The sequence below is a fragment of the Ambystoma mexicanum genome, chromosome 3p (assembly GCF_040938575.1).
Source record: "Ambystoma mexicanum isolate Mex_15411 chromosome 3p, UKY_AmexF1_1, whole genome shotgun sequence".
Classification (NCBI taxonomy): domain Eukaryota; kingdom Metazoa; phylum Chordata; class Amphibia; order Caudata; family Ambystomatidae; genus Ambystoma; species Ambystoma mexicanum.
This window is the reverse complement of record NC_090925.1, coordinates 503,103,969-503,125,636: the sequence shown is the minus strand read 5'-3', so window position 1 is coordinate 503,125,636 and position 21,668 is coordinate 503,103,969. Positions and strand designations below refer to the sequence as shown.

The window sequence follows — 21,668 nt, the reverse complement described above, 5'->3', positions numbered from 1 at the left end:
TGTCAGTACCGGGGCAAAGAGTTCTTTGTTGTCCAGGATGATCTTAGTAGGGAGTATGTTTTCAGCGCAGGAGGTGGGTTTCATGCCGGACATTACCCTACATAGTTCTTCCTCTGAGACCTCTACAAAACTGAAACTTTCCCTTTCTACGGATAGAGGTTTTTCCCAAACGGGGGGCTCTATGCTGGTGGTATCTCTGGTCAGGATTATGTTGTTCCTGGCTTTAGTTATTTTGGCGGCAAAACCCTCTTGGACCCTTTCACAGTCCTCTTTAGTGGGGATATGAGGGGGGGAAAGGATTTTGGGCTTTTCCATGTCTTTAAGAATATGAAAGTTTTTTTAGTCGAATTTGGGGCTGCCTCGATTTCCTTATTGTAGTAATTGGACTTTGCCTCTCTGATTGCCTTCCGATACGCTTGATCGGCGCATTTCCAATTCTCTCTGTCCGCCTGAGTATGGGTCTTATGCCGTATACGTTCTTTGGCGAGTTTAAGCTGTTTCAGGGAGTTTTTGTGTTCATTATACCATTTCGCTTTGCAGCTGTTTTCCCTTACCAGCTTGTTTTTAAGAGGTGCACTCTTGCATAGATTTGGTATATTTAGCTAAAATGTGTTCACAGTCATCATCTACTGAAAAAGATTCCCGAATCTGGAGCAGGCACGGTTTTCTGTTTGCAACTTTCACATGTGGGTTCTCTAAGAACTTGATTGGGGAGATTAAAGTTATTTCCAAAGTCACCAAACTCTGGTCCGACCAAATACATTATTGGTACAGACCCAGTCTAACTGGCTCCGCTGTGGTGTGGCGGGTTCCTTATTTACTATTTGAAAGGCCAGATTATGCAAGGCATTTTCCAGGGCAATGGCCTCTTTGTCCTCAGGGTTTCCTCTCCATCTGTTCATGTCCCCTACTAACAGGGAGGATGAGTTATCAGAGACCAGCTTACTTAGCTGCGAACCTAATTCACTCTCAAAATCGGAGATCAGGGAGGGGGGGTCTGTAAACCACAATAATGTTCAAGCAGTAGTAGGGTGTGTGGGTCATGGTATCACATCCAATGCAGTCAAAAGTGGCTTTGAAGAGATGCAACGCATCTTTTGCTATAACTGCTACACCTCCGCCTAGCCCCAACTCTCTATTTTTGTTATATAGGATATATCCTTCTGGCGTGGCATTGATGCCAGTTGGAGCAATGGGGTCTTTGAGCCATGTTTCCGTGATGCACATAATGTCCAAGTCCCTTTCTAGAATGAGATCATGGACACTGTGTGCATGCTTGTTCAACGAGTGTGTGTTAAGTAGCCCAATTTTCAACATGGAAACCTCCCGAGAGTGGATTACTTTCGATTTCAAACCACTGTCCGGCATAGTACTTTCCAAAATTACCAAGGTGGCCGAGTGCTGGATGTTACAGTGTAGGGTTATCAAGTTCCACTATTCTGACATGGAACAGAGCAAAAGGCACTTGTCTCTAGGCACGCTCCGGTTTAGCCCGCAACAGAGGTTCGATATTCTACGTTGAAACAGGTACAAGGCCCTGTACAAGTAGGACTATCCCACTTAGTCAAAAAACATGCTCCAGAGGGCCTGGTTAAAGACTGGAAATCCAAGAATTCCTCTAAGACCCCTCATAAGGATATGTCACAAGAGGTTAGGCCCACTCATAAGAGTAGGGATCCTCAACCACAAGATTAATTATCTTCTGCCCTCAAAAAGAAGGCTCCTCCTTCTACCTTACTCCCTCCCACACCTGAAGATCTGGGACTACCTTCTCACCCATTGGTCATTCCCAATGGTCAGCTGAAGATATTGACAGGGTCATAAGGAGGATGTCCTTCATGACCAACTTTTGTGAAAAGGACCCTGCCTATTTCACAAGCTTCCACCCCACCCAATACAGCTGGGTCCCAAACTCTTGCTCAAGCCCCTGCTAGAAGGACTCGCCAGGAGGATCCAGCGCAAGACAGTCATTGATCTCTATGACCTGGAATCCGATAATGAAGACCTCTCTATCCAAGAGGCGGCAGACCCTTATTACGGGGATAATGAGGGTGACCCCAAAGGATATGTATATCATGGACTCTCCTTTTGATCAGGACCCTCCGGTAACAAACTCACCCGTAGACAATCAACCTCTGCTAAATGAAGTGCTTGTCAAGGCGGCAGAGCACTTTCATATAGCCATGCCAGAAGACCAACAAGATACGAATTTTGTGGATGAAATCTTAGGAGAAAAGGAAGCGATTACTCAGTTTATCCCCCTCCTCAAATCTCACCGAAAGATGCAGCCCTCCTAATTTTACGTGGGCAGTGAACCCCCACATAGAGAAGCTGTTTAAACCTGCCCCTTCTGACACGCTATACATCAGACATCAATTGAAGCCTGTCTCATTAGTTGTCACTACAACAAGGAAAAGGGCTGGAACTCCCCTTGCTTCCTCTGAGGCTCCACCTGACCAGGAAACTAAGAGGCTTTACACAATGGGCAGAAAGGTGGCCTCTTCCGCAGTGTTCCAAACGAGAATAGCTAACAATTCAACCTTGTTATCTAGCTACAACTGCCATAAATGGGACGAGGTCTCGGCCTTAAGGTCATCGGCCCCCGAACCACTTAAGTCTCAACTAGCCCAGGTGACCGCAGAGGGCAGGGCCATTTTGAGCTGCTTATTAAAAACGCCAATCAGGGTTTAAACCAGAGACGTAAGCCACACTAATCAACTTGCCCAATGTGCTCTTTGGTAAAGCTGTTGAGGAAGCCTTCAAGACAGCGAAAGAGGAGTATGAAACTCAAGTCATTGGGCCAACTGACCAATAAACCTACTGGCCAAAGTGGAACTGCAATTTTCGTCGCTCACGCGGCCAGAATTCTCAAAGGGGTTCCAACTAGAACTATAACCAGAATACTTCTTGGGGAAACAATCCGGACCAATCCTCCCAAGAGGACCGCACAGATCCGGTGGTCGCGGTAGGGGCTCCTCCTCTCGAGGGGGTACCCCAGCTCAGCAGTGACTATCTGCTCCAGGTGCCCCCCATGCCTCTCCAAGTAGGAGGGCGTATTTCCAGCTTCACCCACGCATGGAAGGGAATCACATCAGACAGATGGGTGATGTCCACCTCAGCGGTCGGATATTGTATAGAGCTCCTCAAACAACCCAGGAACCATCCTCCACGCCAGAAAACCCACTCCAAAGAAGACCAACAAATCCTCCTCGAGGAAATCGCCACGCTGCTCCAAAAGGACGCGATAGTCATCCAGGCCAATTAGGTAAACAAGGGTATTTATTCAACTTACTTCCTTGTGCCAAAGAAAAATCTAACAATGTGCCCAGTATTAGATTTGCACCCTGCAAACAAATATGTCAAACCACAAAAGTTCTGCATGACTACGCTACAAGAGGTAATCCCTCTACTAAAAAAGGATTACATGGCAGCACTAAATATGAAAGATGCCTATTTTCATATTTCAATGTTCCCAGCACACAGAAGATTCTTGCGTTTCAAGATGGTGAACCAGCACTGCCAATTCAAGGTGCTGCCCTTCGGAATAGCATCTGCTCCAACGGTATTCACGAAGGTACTGGCGGTGGTGGCACCACTCCTGTGCAGGGAGACAATCCCAGTGTACCCTTACTTGGATGACTGGCTGATTACAGGGGAGTCTCCCCTTATTTGCAGGCAAAACATTCAAAGAACTATCAACCTTCTCTTTCATTTGGGCTTCTCCATCAACAAAAGAAATTGAAGCCTAGTGCCAAGCACAACCAAACAGCTCCTAGGGGCTGTCATAAACACACAAGAGGGGTTGGTCTTTCCGTCGGAGGAAAGAGTCCAAAACATTACTGCAAATACTGCATTATTAGGCTGGGCACCAGAAATGGGAGCACAAAGCTATGCGTTTGCTAGGCATGATGGCATCTTGTATTTACCTGGTACCTCACGCGCGCCTGCGACTCATGCAAGAGTGGTTGGCAAAACAATGGTCTCGGGCAAGTGGTCAGTGGGACGATCTAGTGGTTGTTTCGCCAACATTGGTACAAAATCTTTGCTGGTGGACAAGAGAAAATCTGTTGAAGGGGAAACCCTTCTACGATCCGGAAGTATAGGCAATATTTACAACAGTCGCCTCACCCACGGGGTGGGGGTGGGGGCTCATTACCTTCACCACACAGCTCAAGGTCTGTGGTCTCGTGCAGCGGCACATAGCACGTTCCAGGGGAACTCAGCTCTCTGGCAGACTCATTGAGCAGAGATCCCCTACCAGAAGAGTACGAGTGGCAACTACACGCAGGGATCGTAGAACACCTCTTCTCACAATGGGGTTTCCCCACAATAGACTTGTTCACTACAAGCGAAAACAGTCAATGCAGAGACTTCACATCCAGGTTCTCCCAGCCAGGCTCCAAGGGGAACGCTCTATGGATGAACTGGTCAGGGAAATTTGCTTATGCTCCCCCTCCCCAAACACCTCATGAGGAAGGTGGTGAACAAGATACAGAAGGAACAGGTGACGCTCATCCTAGTTGCTCCTATGTGGGCAAGACAACCCTGGTATCCACATCTGCGCAGACTGGTGATGTGTGATCCCATCAAACTCCCATACCCACACAATCTGCTCACTCAGCACGGGGGGGACTGAGTTAAAACTCCACCCTCAACCTCACTCAATGAACCTGGCAGCATGGGTCCTGAAGTTATAGAGTTTGGATATCTTAATCTACCACAGAGGTGTATGGATATCATGAAGGAGGCAAGAAAACCTAAAACTAGGCACTGTTATTTCGGCAAGTGGAGGAAATTTGTAATTTGGTGCCAGCCTAAACAAATGAACCCCATAGAATGTACTCCATCTCACATTCTAACTTGTATGCTCCACTTGCTAGATTCAGGGTTGGTATTCAACTCTTTACAGGTCCACCTGGAGGCCTTGTCAACCTGAACCACCTCACACAGTAAGGTCTTGTGGTGGAACATGCCTGTCATCAAAGCATTCATGGAAGGGGTAAAGAGACTTCACCCTCCAATTTCTAATCTGCCGCCATGATGGAACCTCAACTTTGTAGCAGATGCATAAGTCTAGTCTGAAACACCTAACTTACAAGATTGCCTTCTTAGTGGCTATCACTTCCATAAGAAGAGTTGGTGAAATACAAGCATTGCCAGTGCAGGATCCTTTTTTTGTGGTACACAAGGACAAGCTGGTTTTACTTACTCACCCTAGGTTCTCCCCCAAGTTCATCTCTAAATTTCACTTAAACCATTTTATTGAGCTACCGGCTTTCTTTCAGGAACCTACCAGCTCCGCTGAGTTGAAACTCCACACTCTAGATGTGAGGAGGGTGTTCCTCTACTATGTAGATAGGCCAGACCGCTAAGAAAAACTGATGAACCGTTTGTCTCCGCAGCACCAGGCAGAGAAGGAGATCACATTTCAAAGAAAGCCATCTCCAGGTGGATAGTCAGATGCATACAATTGTGCTATTCCCTTTCAAACAACACACTGCCTTTTACGCCCAGAGCTCACTCCACAAGGAGCACAGTAGCCACTCTGCTTTCATTGCAAATGTCCCTCTAGACAGCATTTGCAAAGCAGCTACATGGCGCTGCGTACACACTTTCACTCAGCATTACGCCATTGACATTCATTCCAAGACAGATACACAGGTGGGACAAGCGGTTCTAAGACATCTGTTCACCCATGAACCTTCTCACATCCCACCACCTTCTTCTAACACTGCTCACTAATCTATGCACAGCATGTGATCTAAGCAGATTCCACAAGCCTCAGGAGGGATACATTACTCACTGTTTTTATTATTTCTGATGCTTGTATCTGCTTAGATTCACGTGCGCCCACCCTTCCTCCCCTCAGAGAGAAGGAGCATGGATGCTTTTGAGCTTGTGATGTGTCAGTAGGTATAGTACGCACGCCCTCTCGACGTCCCTTTTCACTCCACAGCTTCCACTAGATGTCAGCCTATGCACAGCATGTGAATCTAAGCAGATACAAGCATCAGAAATACGATTACTGTGAGCAATGTGTATATGTATATGTGTGTATGTGTATGTATATGTATGTATATATATATATGTATATATATATATATTTCTGAGGCTTGTGGAATCTGCTTAGATCACATGCTGTGCATAGGCAGACATCTAGTGGAAGCTGCAGAGTATTGGTTTGTTTTTCGAAACTCGAAAATGGGCATCGACACAGGGCGTGCCAGTAATACTATCCCTAGAGTGACGTCCACTGTACCCATGATCCCTCACGCGTCTAGGACCCTCAGATTGTTTTTTCCACCATACTGGTCGGAAGCATCCCGCAGAGTTCCCTGGCCATAGCCATAATTCTTACAAAAATCTTAATTTTTCACCATTTCTCCACCCTAACGTCGAGACACCTAACTTCGACACTCGACGCCGGAAACGGAGAGGAAAATCAACCGTCGACAGCTGCAGGACGGATTGGGGCCTCGGAAGGCCTCTGGCCTCGGCCCGGGCCTTAGAAGGCCTCTGGCCTCGGCCCTACAAGTAGCGAGTGAGGGGGGGTGGTACATACTCTTCACTCACATATATTTTCATATATATTCCTACACACTAGCCACTGCCACAAGGTGCGTATGGAGGGTACCCCTTTCCAATTTTGCCCCAAGTGCATCCGCAAGTACCCTTGGGTTGACACACGCCATGTGCAACCTCTGCTTGCCGAGGGACCAGCCAGAGGCGAACTGCAGAGCGTGTAGTAGGTTTAAACCTAAAACACTAAAGGACCGTTCGATCAAGCGTTGGGCCCACCACGCCAGGCGTCAAGAGGCCATGGCAGCGGAGGGCGCCTTCAGCGATGGCAGCGACACCATGCTTTCGGACGACGAGGGCAACGTGGCGTCAAGAGACAGCCAAGCGCAAGTCCCCGACCTCGGAAGATCGTCCGGCAGGGCGGCTATCGGGAAAACCCCCGGCGACACGAGCACTACCCACAGCACTTCCACCAAACACACAAAGTTCCATCGAGACTCGACGCGCACGTAGGGTTCTCGGAAAGAGGCACACAGAGAATGGTCCACTGAATCTGTGTCCTCTGGGCGTTCTCGGTCTAGATCGCTGCATGACTTCAGGCAGCCATCCACTGTTGCCAAAAGTGCCTCGCTTCTTAAGGTAACGGTGGTTCGATCGTCAGAAGACGAAGCCGACCTCTATCCCCAGACCACACTCCAGGAGTCTGTGTCAGCAGACTGCTCGACGGCTGTTCCCGAGTCCCAACCTCCACACTTTAGAGATAGGGACACTACCCCCAAAGCTCGACGCCAGACGTCTCAAAGCGCCAAAGGTGCTAAAAAGCAGGGCAAACACTCTTCCGCCTACGGGCAGGGGGAAAACAACAAAGAAGCATTCTTTACCTTCTTCCACACCTCAGAAGCAGTCAGACAGATCTCAGTCTTCCACTCCACAGAAACATACAGACAAGTCTGTCTTCTGTCATTTTAAAGACTCCTGCACAAACCCGTATGTCCAGTCAGGATAAAACAGGGAAACTCTTCAAGGAAAGAGTTATTCCCAGCTCGGTCTAGTGACGACATACAGTCATGTCTAGGATGTCTTCCTTGGCAGACTTCTATGCCAAGAATCCTGAGTACTTCCTCTCATATACCCCTGACAGGGCATCACCCTCAGGCTCTAGGGACCCGATACACCCAAGTAAGAAGTCCCGGGTTGAAGCTCCAACACGGTCTTCGGACCCTTTCTGTTTACAAACATACTCTCAATATGATGATCCACCCTTTATTGAGGATCCAGATTTGGGCACGTTGGGAGACCAAACTGGGACGGGCTACTATGGGGATGACGAGGACCAAGAGAAGGAAGAGGACGACCCAGAAACCTACAGGGTAGATTACCCAGTAGACAAAGATCCCCCGGTTACCGACTCCCCGGTCGACAACCAACCTCTCCTGAATGAAGTTCTGTCCAAAGCGGCAGAACACTTCCACTTTGACACCCAGGGAGCACAGGAAGATAGGGACTTTGCCGAATAATTACTGGGAGAAAGGAGACCTGTTGCCCAGGCCATCCCTATCCTTAAATCGATACAAAGGAGGATAGACCATTCCCTTGTAAATCCTAACCTCACCAGGGCGGTAAACCCCAGGATAGAGAAACTTTTCAGGGCAGCCCAATCAGACCCGCTGTACATAAGGGGGCAACTGAAACTGGACTCCCTGGTAGTTATGGACACACGAAAGACGGCAGGAACACCCCTGTCATCGTCCGAAGCTCCTCCCGACAAGGAGAGCAAGATGATTTATGGCTTGGGTAGGGAAGAGCCGTGTCCAGTTGCATCTTAAAAGCAACCTTTGATGCAGCGGATAACGCCGGCAGATTGATAGCAGAGAGCACTGTTATCAAAAGACATGCTTGGTTACGCCAATCTGGGTTCAAACCCGAAACACAAGCATCATTAATAGACAAGCCGGTGGAGACAGATCCACTGTTTGGGAAGGCGGTAGAGGACGCCCTGAAAAATGCCAAGGATGAGTACGAGACTCTCAAATCCCTAGGCCAGTTAATCAACAAACCCGCGAATCAAAGAGGGAATGGCAATTTTCGTCGGCCACGCGGACAAAATTCCCAGAGAGGAAAAAACTATTCCCAGGGGCAGGGTACACCATGGGACAACCAGCAGTCTACCCAGGGTTATGGCAGGGGTAATAAGAGGACGTGGTAAAGGTAGAGGCAGGACCAGTAGAGGCGGCGGCACGCCTCCACCAAAACAGTGACGTTCCGTTCAGGGTCCCTTCTCACGCATCCCCAGTAGGGGGACGCATTACCAACTTCACCCAAGCTTGGGAAGGGATCACATCAGACAGATGGGTGCTGTCCGCAGGATACTGCATAGAACTGTTAGAGCGTCCCCGAAAACCACCCGCCACGTCAAAAAGTAGTCATTAGACCACCAGAAGATCCTCCTCGAAGAGATCGCCAATCTTCCAGCAAAGGACGTGATAGAACTCGTCCTGGGACACCAGGTAAACAAGGGTATTTATTCAACTTCCTTGTGTCAAAAAAAGATTTGACAATGCGCCCAGTATTGGACTTAAGGCCTGCAAACAAGTATGTCAAGCCCCAAAAATTTCACATGACTACTCTCCAAGAGGTAATCCCCCTCCTAAAAAAAAAAAAGGGATTACATGGCAACATTGGACATGAAAGATGCTTATTTGCATATTTCCATGTTCCCAGCGCACAAAAGATACTTGCGCTTCAAGGTGGACAGTCAGCACTACCAGTTCAAGGTACTGCCCTTCGGGATAGCCTCGGCTCCAAGGGTATTCACCAAGGTACTGGCGGTGGCGGCGGCACACCTACGCAGGGAGGCAATCCCAGTGTACCCTTATCTGAACGACTGGCTCATCACGGGGGAGACCCCAGTAATTTGCAGAACAAACATTCAAACAACGATCGACCTCCTCTTCAAATTAGGTTTCTCCATAAACGAGAAAAAGTCAAGTCTGGTGCCAAGCACCTCCAAACTGTTCCTAGGAGCTGTCCTAAACACACAAGAGGGGTTGGCCTTTCCATCAAAGGAAAGAATTCGGAATATACTGCTGCAAATTCCGCAATATCAGGCCCGTCGCCAGATAACGGTACACAAAGCAATGCGTTTGCTGGGCATGATCGCGTCATGTATTTACCTGGTCCCCCACGCGCGCCTGCGCATGCGTCCCTTGCAGGAATGGTTGGCGAAACAGTGGTCTAAGGCAAGTGGTCAGTGGAACGATCTAGTGGTCATTTCGCCAACACTTGTACAAAGCCTTCACTGGTGGACAAGAGAATCTGTCCAAGAGGAAAACCTTTTATGATCCCGAGATACAGGCGGTAGTCACAACAGACGCATGCCTGACAGGGTGGGGAGCACACCAGCTCGACCACACAGCTCAAGGTCTTTGGTCTCACTCAGTGGCCAAGAATCATATCAACCTGCTAGAGCTTCTGGCAGTATTCAGAGCGTTTCAAGCGTTCAAGCCCTACCTGTTGAACCTGTCAGTGCAGATCCTGACAGACAGTACTACAGCCATGTTTTACCTGAACAAACAAGGAGGGACTCGTTCGCCAAATCTGTCCAAGCTTGCCCAGAAAATTTGGATATGGGCACTCAGACGGAACATCTTCCTGTCATCTCAACATGTTTCAGGGGATCTCAATTCTCTGGCGGATGCTTTGAGCAGAGATCCCCTCCCAGAGGAACACGAATGGTGTCTACACAGAGAAGTCGTAGAAAATATCTTCGAAGGGATTGTGTCCTTATCTTTGATAATACGTTTCCAGCTTGCTGGCCTCGGAATTTTTTTCTGTAGAGGGCACTGCGTGTCGTCGCCCGCCAAGTCAATGTCCCTCGACAGCCACCGTATCGGCGCCGACGTCACCATGCCCATAAATAGCCACGCGCTGCGTCTGTTGCTCAGTTCCGTTTTTCCACGCTTCGTGGGGCCTCGGAACATCGTTGCTCAGTTCAGTCAGGATAACCCTATATCTATTCGAATAAATACCTACTCGTTCTCGATGGCATCTTCATCGGAACCGACGACACCGCAATCCGGCTTCAAGAAATGTCGAGACTGCGGTAAAAAAATGTCAAAGGATCCACACAGGATATGCTTGTGGTGCTTGGGAGCCGAGCACCATTGTTCGGAGTGTGAGGACTGCATGTCCATGACGGCGAAAGTCTTGAAGGAGCGCAAGGGGAAGCTCGAGAGAGGCAAGTCAGTCAAAACCTCCTCGAAGGTTTCTTCGGCTGAGTCGAGGCATTCGTCTCCTCGCCGTCAAACATTCCCATTCTAGATCTCAAAGCAGCTCCCACCATTCGTTGAGATGAAGACACTCAAAAAAGAGACGTCGAAGATCCCCTTCCTCGTCGTCTTCCGTTTCCCCTGAAAGGGTCTCCTGTCCCACAAAACATCTCAGGCTGAGTGGGAGGAATTCAGAAAGAAAATGTTCAGCGTCTTTGAGAAAGCGGCCTCGACCCCCTCGAAGACAGCGGAGGGTGATACCTCGGGTGAAAAACCCAAAAAATCAAAACGCTGCGAGTCGCAGCACCCGGCAAAACATTCTACCCGAGAGCGCCACGAGCCATCGGGTAAGAAGGCACCATCTTCGCCGTCGTCGAAGATTCCTTCGACGCATGGATCAGTGCCATCGACGCCGTTGTCGAAGGGTTCCTCGACGCATCGGTCGATCGACTCGACGCCATCGTCGACGCCGATGAAAGAGAAGACCAAGGCTACTCCACAGCCATCGGTGATTCCAAGGGCCTCCGGCACGACGCCGAGACCGTTGTCGATGTCCTCGGGTAGGATCCCGATCCTCTCGAGTTCTCCGAGACCTCTTCCAGTTTTCTCGATGCCGTTCTCGGCGCCTTCGAAGCCAGTCACATCGACGTTTTCTCGCCCAATAATGACGAGTTTGGCTCCTTCTGCCTTAGAGATGGGTTTTACACCATTTCAGAGGTCAGAGTACCCTGGACTATCTTCAATTTATGAAGAGGGGGAAGATTCTGACCAGGAAACATTTGGGTTACAGAGGACCACACTGCCTATTTCAGAGGATTTCACCTCTGAGGAAACAAGGTTGAAGAACCTACAGGAGTCACTACATGTGGAGAGTGGGCTGGACACTTCCCCAGAAGTGGAATTTGTTAAGCCAGACCCAGGGCAACATGCCGAAACACCCTATAGAACCCTTCTGGCAAGAATTATTGAATTTATGGGTTGGTCTGCGCCTTCGCCTTTTTTCCAACAGGATGACCTAACAGACATATTAGACAAAGGTCCACAGGCGGACCCTGTGGTCCCCTTCCATGCAGCCTTACAAAGGAAAATTACATCTAATTGGGAAACTCCTGAAGTTATCCCTGCGGTCAATAAAAGATTGTCAGCCAAGTATAGGGTAGCGGCTGCTGACCCTGAATACTTATCAAAACACCCGACTCCAGAGAGCCTGGTGGTTCAAGCAGCAACTTCATCTAGCAGTAGGACCGCTTACCCTACTGTCCCACAGGATGGAGATGACAAGAGGTATGATTCTATGGCGAAGAAAGTCTTCTCTGCTTGTAGTCCATCAATGCCACCTGTACGCTCGCCAGGTTCAGTCACACAGTGTGGGAGTGTGCTTCATCAGCGGCTGACTGCATACCCGAAGGAGAGGAAAAGGAAGCCTTCCTTAACATTAATTAAGATAGCAAAGATGCCATGTGCGAATCACTTCAAACTGGCATCGATTCAGCTGACAGTATCAGCAGGGCCATGGCGGTAAGTACAACAATCCGCAGGCATGCGTGGTTGCGAAAGTCTGGCTTTGCTCCAGATGTACAGGCCAGACTTTTGAATATGCCCTTTGACGGCTCTTCACTATTCGGAAAAAAGGCTGATGACAGACTGGAAAAGTTGCAGACTTCTAAAGCAGCAGCAAAATCTTTAGGAACTGCTATCCGCCAAACTCCTTTTCACCCCTCAGGAACCTCTGGGAGAGGAAAGTCCTTTTGCTATTATTCCGCATTCGGGAAAGGCAGAGCACAGCCGGCTTAAAGAGGCCAAAGGAGATCCACCCGAGGTGGACGGGTCAAAGGTACTAAGGCCGCAGGAGAAGCAGGTGCCTCTTTACCCTCTGTATCAGCCGCCCCCAAACCACTCTGAGGCCTTTCCACACAATACACCTGTAGGGGGCAGGTTAACTCACCATCTGACGGAATGGCAGGCTATAACGTCAGATGCTTGGGCTTTGGAGACAGTTGCCCAAGGTTACTGCCTACCCTTTCTACACATCCCTCAGAGTCATCCACCGGGGAACAGCTCTCTAAAAGTTCCAGATCCGCTCCTCTTGCAGGAAATTATAGACCTGCTAGAGAAAGGTGCCATGGAACTGGTACCTGTAGCAGACGGGAACAAGGGCTGGTACTCCCCCTTACTTTCTCATACCAAAGAAGGACGGAGGACTGAGACCCATCCTGGATTTAGGAGAATTGAACAAGTTCCTCAGGAAGGACAAGTTCAAGATGGTAACTCTCTCTCAGATCCTTCAGGCCCTCCAGCTCCAGGACTGGCTGGTATCTCTGGACCTTCAGGATGCTTATTTCCATATTCCAATCCATCTCAAACACAGGAAATACCTGAGGTTCGCAATTGGCGACTCTAATTATCAATTTCGAGTTCTGCCATTTGGGCTGATCTCCGCCCCGAGGGTCTTCACCAAACTGATGTCGGTAGTGGCAGCGAGTCTAAGGAGGGAAGGGATCCAAGTCTACCCCTACCTGGACGATTGGCTGATCAGGGCTGTATCTTTGAAACAAGCCCAGGCCCAGCTAGATTATGTCTGCCACTTCCTTCACAAACTGGGCTTCTCCCTCAATTTAAAGAAGTCACAGATGATACCATCACAGAGACTCCAGTTCATTGGAGCGGTGCTGGACACTTCCCTGGGAAAAGCCTCGCCACCAGAGGTGAGGGCTCAAGATATTCTACAGATGGTCACCAAGTTTCAAAATGCCCAACGTCTCCCAGCCTTCGACTTTTTGAGGTTGCTAGGCCTCATGGCATCCTGCATCTTCCTTGTGCCAGAGGCTCGCCTGAGAATGAGATCTCTTCAGTGGGCACTGAGAAGTCAGTGGTCGCAATTCTCAGGGAGAATGACAGATCTCCTCCGGATTCCCGACAAGGTAGCCCGCAACCTTCAATGGTGGGCCTATCCAGAGAACATCTTGAAAGGAGAACTGTTTTAGCAACCATGGCCGGAGATAACAGTAATCACAGACGCCTCACTCACGGGTTGGGGAGCCCATGCCAACGAATTGACCATCAGCGGTCGTTGGTCTCCATCGGAGTCCAGACTACACATCAACCTATTGGAGCTGAGAGCGATCAGACTAGCGCTGAATGCTTTCCTGCCATCAGTACAGGGGAGAAATGTCCTGATAATGACGGACAACAAGGTGTCCATGCACTACCTCAACAAAAGAGGAGGCGTAGGATCACTACCACTGTGCAGAGAGGCGATGCAGCTGTGGTGTTGGGCAATCCAAGAAGGAATCTCTCTATCGGCAGTCCACCTAGCAGGAGAGAAGAACTTGACAGCGGATGCTCTGAGCAGGCAGAACAGTCTCCCACGAGTGGGAGCTAGCTCAGGAAGTCCTTCAAGAGATCTTCGCCCTTTGAGGAACCCCTCAGGTGGATCTGTTCGCCACAAGCACCAACAGGAAGTGCGATCTGTTCTGTTCAAGGGAATTTCCCCCGAGAGGAGCTCTAGGAGACGCGTTTGTAGTGGACTGGGAGTTTCCACTCCTTTACGCGTTCCCACCAGTCCCTGTTATTCCTCAAATGATCAGGAGGTTGAGAAGATTCCGGAAAACCATGATCCTAATTGCCCCGGATTGGGCCAGGAGCAATCCGTGGAAGACGGATTGGGCCAATCCGTCTTCCACTCGAAGAGAATCTTCTCTCGCAGAAGGGAGGTTAGGTTCTCCATCCAGACACCAGAACCCTCAACCTTCACGCTTGGCTTCTTAAAGGGTGAGGTACAAGGATTGGGATCTCCCTGATGACGTCATGGAGGTGTTGCTTTCGACCAGAAGGCCAGCAACAAATTTTTTATACCGCTGCCGTTGGAACAAATTTTGCAGCTGGTGTAGGGAAGAGAATATCAACCCTTTTTCATGTGGTACACCAACAGTGTTATCGTTTCTACTCTACTTGGCAAACTCAGGCCTTCAAGTTGGCACTGTAAAAGGCTATCTCGCAGCGCTTTCTATCTTCAAGCGCACTGTGAAGGAATCATCGTATTTCAAACTTCCTCTAGTGATACAATTTCGAAAAAGGGATTAACTAATATTTATCATCCAAAACCATTCCAGGTTCCCTTATGGGACTTAAATTTAGTCTTAAACTTCCTAATGGGCACTCCATTCGAACCACTTCACTCTTGTTCGCTGAGATTTCTCACACTTAAAACTGTCCTATTGGTAGCACTAACATCTGCTAGGAGGGTGAGTGAGCTACAAGCTCTCTCCTATAAACCCCCACAGACAATTTTCCACAAGGACAAAGTTGTCCTACAGGTGAAGCCTAATTTCCTCCCAAAGGTGGTTTCTGAATTTCATATTACTCAGAAAATTACCTTACCTTCGTTCTACCCTCCTCCCCATCCGGGGAAAGAGGAAGAAAGGCTACATAGGCTGGACCCAAGGCGAGCTCTCAGCTTTTACATCAGCAGAATGGCTAGGATCAGGCAAACCAACTGTTTGTAGGATACTACGGTCACAAGTTGGGACTACCCATAACAAAACAAACCATCTCAAGGTGGATTATTTGGGCCATTCTGGAATGTTACAAACTGGCAGGGAAAGAGCCACCCCAAAATCTCAGGGCTCATTCAACCAGGGGTATCGCAGCTTCTTCGGCTCTCCAAAGAGGGGTACCGGTCCGAGACATGTGCGGCTGCCACCTGGTCGTCCGCACATACATTCACAAAATTTTACATTCTGGATTCCTCCACTAGTCAAGAGACCAGATTTGGCAAGGCCGTATTACATTCGGTCCATCCCTAAAGGGATACATAACATTCTCACTCCAACCTCCAATTACATGCCACTGCTATGGGAGTCTATCAAAGATAAGGTATACGTCGGAGGACACAATCCCTTCGAAGAACAAGTTACTTCTTACCTTGCCCCTCCCATCCATCCCCGCAGTGATACTTCCCTTGTGGTTGCAGTTTACGCTCCTTCAAGGTCAATAACCAATTCAGGCATGACTTTTCTTATGCTACAAAACGGAACTGAGCAACGGACGCAGCGCGTGGCTAATTATGTGCATGATGACGTCGGCGCCGATACGGTGGCCCTCGAGGGACATCGACTCGGCGGACGTCGACTTGCAGCGCCCTCTACAGAAAAAATTTCCGAGGCCAGCAAGCTGGAAACGTATCATCAAAGATCAGGAATACGTCGGAGGAACATCCCGCCGAAAGAACGTTACAAGGTGAGAAGTAACTTGTTCTTCTCTCAGTGGGGTTTCCCCACTATAGACCTCTTCGCCACAAGCGAAAACACAGTGCCCAGGATTCGCATCCAGGTTCCCCCAAACAGACTCCCAGGGGAACGCCCTTTGGATGAACTGGTCAGGGATGTTTGAGTACGCTTTTCCACCAACACCTCATCAGGAAGGTGGTCAACAAGATGAACAGAGAATCAATGTTGCTTGTCCTAGTTGCTCCCATGTGGGCGAGACAACCGTGGTTCCCACGCTTACGCAGACTAGCGGTATGCAAAGCCATCAAACTCCCGGGCTGGTACAACCTACTGTCCCAGCACCAGGGTCAGAAAGTGCATCCTCAACCCAACTCAATGAACCTGGCAGCATGGCTCCTGAGGTCATGGAGTTTGGACATCTCAAATTGCTGCAGAGATGTATGGACATCCTAAGAGAGTCTATGAAGCCAAACACGAGGCACTGCTACTTTGACAAATGGAGAAGATTCATTATCTGGTGCCAGAATAAGCAAATCAACACTGTTGATTGCACTCCTTCCCCAATTGTCACATACATGCTCCACCTGCTGGACGCAGGGTTGGTTTTTAACTCACTAAAGGTACACCTGGCAGCTCTGTCAGCATACACCACCTCCCATACCAAGGTGTCGTGGTGGAAAGTACCAGTGGTTAAAGCCTTCATGGAAGGAGTAAAGAGACTTCACCCTCCAATTTCAAACCCACCACCAGGATGGGACCTTAACGTGGTGCTAGCTAAATTCATGGGCCCCCCATTCAAGCCCATGCATAAAAGCAGTCTCAAACACCTGACTTATAAGACAGCCTTCTTAGTAGCAATTACATCGATAAGAAGGGTCAGTGCAATTCAGGCTCTGTCAGTGCAGGATCCTTTCTTTACAGTTCATAAAGATAAACTGGTTTTACGTACACATCGTAGATTCTCACCTAAGTTTATTTTTAAATTCCATGTGAACCAGTCCATCGCGCTTACGGCTTTCTTCCAAGACCCACAAAGCTCGGCTGAGGTGAAACTACACTCTAGATGTGCGTAGGGCGGTCCTATACTATGTAAACAAAACCAGACCGCTAAGGAAAACAGACCAACTGTTTGTCTCCGTAGCTACAGGCAAAGAAGGAGATCGGGTCTCTGAAGGTGCCATCTCTAAGTGGATTGTTAACTGTATCCAGCTGTGTTACTCCCTTTCTGAAAAAACTCTGCCTTTCACGCCAAGAGCCCACTCTACAAGAGGCACTGGGGCCACTCTGGCTTTCATTGCAAATGTACCCCTTGACACCATTTGCAAAGCAGCTACTTGGAGCTCTATTCACACCTTTACTCAGCACTAGTGCATTGACACCCATTCCAAGACAGATACTTAAGTGGGACAAGCGGTTCTAAGACATTTATTTGCTCATGACCAATGTTCCCTCTAATTATTTTTCTCTAAGTGCGGAACTGGTTGCCTTTCGTGCACACTTTATTTTCCACGTGCGCAATGGACTAACGAGGTAAGCCACTCTGTGAGCATTTGAAGTTAGTGAGCTACCATGTCCAAAGAGAATTTGGAAAGGAATTTCCCCTTCCCAACCCCTGCAATGCTTTACACATCTGTGTAAAAGGCACACCGTACAACAATTTTTCCAAATACATAGGCTAAAAAAACAAATATTTTATATGTAATTATAAAGAGAACTCAACCCGTTCAATATCTCAAGATCTGCCACAGTAGCTAACAAAAGTACTTGTGTGCTGAGAAAAATGTGTGCTTTATGCCACTGGAAAAACACTAATGTGTATTACAAAAAATAATTATCGCTTTTCATAAATGATGTGGCTGTGAAGAAATCAGATGGGATACAATATTTGCAGATGGAATAATGGCAACTAAAAGGAATGTGTCAGAAAACAAGCCAATAGGTATTCATGTGTCACTTTAAGTAATTTAGGGGCTAGGAGAACATACCTCTCATAATTTGTGCAAGGATGATAATTGCATCCAAATAAATGCACCACAGAATATGATACAAATCCCCTAGCTTCTGCTTACTATCCACATTACATTGTCCTCTGAGTTGTGACAGCACTTACTCAAACCCAGCCGTACAGCTAAGAGACATATCTCTAAAAATGGGCCCATCAAAAACAAGAAACAATGAACACATAGGAGCCAACCCCTGGTTCCTGTCCACAAAGCTCCACTGATATTTTTTGAACCAGTGCCCAGCACAGCAGGGGTATAGGAAGGAATTCTAATAATATGTCTGCCGAATCTCATGGTGCATTTTAAGGGGAAAGAACATTTTTCAATAAGCATAAACTATCCCTGTTGGCAAAGCTAATTATGTTTGTACTCCCTGAAAAATAATTTCACTTCAAGTAGGAAATCAATTCTTATCACAGCTTTGCTTGTAACCCTGTAATAAGAAGTAAAATTACTGGGCACATAATATAGCCTATACTTTTGCCCACCCTTCCTCACCACAACCTAGACAAAATTCAACAAGTGCCTTACTGAGTCTTGTTATGGAGCCCGGTGGAAGAAACTCTGAGGTTAATAGCATCAATGCTTAGAGGTACAAAAGCTTGAGTGCAATCTTCTGTAACTGGGGATCCCTCTGTAATTCATTGTTATCAGTTAAACAAGATGCAGGGTGATGTTAGAGTTAATAGAACACATGTTTATATTGAAATGCTCTTAGCAGCTGACTATAGAAAGAAATGGAAGGTGCAGTTCTCTAGACTGTTACTAGAGTGTCTTTACCCGTTAGGAAACAAACAACACATTTCCTTCACTGTAATGTACTGTCAACACAACTCACTTGGTTTTTGAAAGTTACTAATTTGTTTATAACCCACAAGGAGTGTTTTCCTGAGCCCTTCCACCCGTACCCCTCCCCCGCACCCCATGCTACTGTGATAGCCTCAAAAAAACTAGTTGGCAGGGCGCTGTAACAAGTGAGGGATAGTAGCTGCAAAATACTCACTGGGATATTTGCATCCCCCTTGCAAGCAAAACAAATGTAGTGCCTCACCATGATGATATGTGCATTTTAAGAAAATTGAATTAATCTGCATGTACACAATGATTTCCCAGTGAATACAAGAATGTTTGCAACTTACCCTACCCTTATAGCATTTGGTAGGATTATACAACTGATAATTGAAACAGTTTTGTATAGCAGCAAGTTACAGAATAATGTGATAAGGCCTAGGCCCAATGCAACTATGAACACTTGGAAAGAATGCAGATTGTGTGAAAAGTATTCTATTGTCCGAATACCTGTTGGCCTAATATTATAGACTAGTAGTACCAGCCATATCCCATACCCATTATCCTTGCACGCCAAGTAAATGAAATTGCAATAGTTCTCTCCACGTATAGGGTAATGTTTGCAATGCTAAAGTAGCAGACACTGAGCATGGCATGTGTCTACTCAAAATCCTTAGAGAGCAAATTCATATTTGAGTTATATAATGCGTTTACTTGCAATAGGACCACTTCAAAGCACTTGTGTGCCATATGTACTATGAATAGGAAGAATAAGAAGCATGGGATGAGGTTACACATCCAAGTAGCCTGCTTACATACAGTCAGTATCAGATATTTGAGATAATAGTTGGGTTACATAGTATGGGTGATGCTTTTATTATTATTAGGGTATTTATTGAGCGCAAACCTTGCTTTGGGAGCAACAGAGCACTTTACAATCATAGGGTGGAGAACACGGGGAGGGAATCAGAGAACAAGTGAGTGGGAACTAATAGGAGAGGGCAATTTGCAGCAAGGGATCTACAAGCAACCATGGGAGGAGACAGTGGGGACCGAATGACACAGTCTCGGGTACGTTGGGGAGTGGAGGGAATGTGGACCTATGTTTTACAGAGGAGCCATTACTTGAAGAGTACGTTCTCAAGCTCTTTCCTGAAATGTAGCCACGGTGGTGTGGGTCTGATGTTGACCGGAGAGGGTTCCAGAGTCATGAAGCATAAACAGAGAAGGCTGGTCTTCTCGTTCTTTCCCTCCTGCACTGCGGAGTTCAAGTCTGAACATTTCCTTAATTCTATTGGACCGCAATCCTCTGGAGATGCTGAGTTTCTCAGACAGGTAGCTTGGGGACTTCAGGGCGACAGCCTAGTTGATGATACAACAGGATTTGAAGATGAAGTGGGCTTGCAGCGGGAGCCAGTGCAGTTAGAGGAGGGTTGGGGTGATGTGGTTGAATTTCCGGAGTCATTTGATGAGTCATGCTGCCAGGGCAGTTGCTGGACAGCCTTCCAAAAGGGCACTTTTGATAAGGCACCATGGGTGACCGAGGTTCTGGTGCTTGAAGGATAATCAAATTACAGCAAACATAAAACATGTGGATGTAGGTACAAGTCCGGTAACCTTTCACAGAGCCAAGAGAGGAAGACTCAAGGTTGTCTGGTAATATCTAAATATGTTCTGGGGAAGAGGTTAGAGTAAACGCGTGGTAGAGTTGAGGCATAGGAGCCATGGGTGGGGAGTGAATAGTATTTGGTTGATGTGTGCAGACATATCCTAGCTTTTTCTGTTCATGAGGCCAATTTTTCATATTAGTTTTTACCTCTTGTGACTATTCTTTTTTTGAGAGGGGTTATGTTTTTAAGGTCATGTTTGCATAATAGTGTAATGTAAATGAGCTTAGAATATCATGACTAGTTAGTTATTTTAAGAGATGGAAAATATCAGGTAATTGCTGTGGCTTGTGCCTTATTAAATCTTGAGTTGAGAATTGCCTGTGTGCGCTGCTAAAATTCTTCTGAGCGGCACCCAGAAGGAAGCTGGGCATGCGCACAGCTTAGAGGGAACATTGCTCATGACCCTTCTCACATCCCACCTTCTTCCAACACTGCTCGCTAATCTATGCACAGCATGTGATCTAAGCAGATTCCACAAGCCTCAGAAGGGATACATTACTCACCGTAATCGTATTTCTGATGTTTGTATCTGTTTAAATTCACATGCGACCCACCCTTCCTCCCCTCTGAGAGAAGGCGCATGGATGTTTGTAGTCTTATCTATCTGCTTGGATTATCTGTACTCTCGCTACTCCTCATGCTACCTCATGTCAGAATAAATACAATCTGAGGGTCCTAGACGCGTGAGGGATCATGGGTACAGTGGACGTCACACTAGGGATAGTATTACTGGCATGCCCTGTGTCGACGCCCATTTTCGAGTTTCGAAAAACTGTAATACTCTGCAGCTTCCAATAGATGTCGGCCTATGCACAGCATGTGAATCTAAGCAGATACAAGCATCAGAAATAGGATTACGGTGGGTAATCTATTTTGTATGTGTATGTGTGTGTGTGTGTGTGTGTATGTATTTATTTTTTGGGGAATTAAGAAGATCACAGGTAAGATGTGCTTCTGCTAAGCCCACAAACCTTCTATTTGTATGGAACACCATTACTACTTGAAGAGTTGAAGCCTGAAATAATGTAAATTAGTTAAAGGGTTATTTAGTTCCTACTGTCATTTCCTTATCTCACACGGGTTAATGCATGCTGGAGAAAACCAGGTTCAGTCAAAATTGGTTATGTTTATACTCTGACTCAGAGCAAAAAGTTTTTTGTACCCACATTTTCATCAACAAAATATGAACCG

At 47.4% G+C, this 21,668-nt stretch overlaps 1 protein-coding gene across 2 annotated transcripts in view; it reads left to right on the top strand.

Moving 5' to 3' along the window:
- PTPN1 (protein tyrosine phosphatase non-receptor type 1) overlaps positions 1 to 21,668 on the top strand; it is an 894,220-nt gene that overhangs the window by 639,078 nt on the left and 233,474 nt on the right. The gene's annotated exons all lie outside the window — the stretch shown is intronic.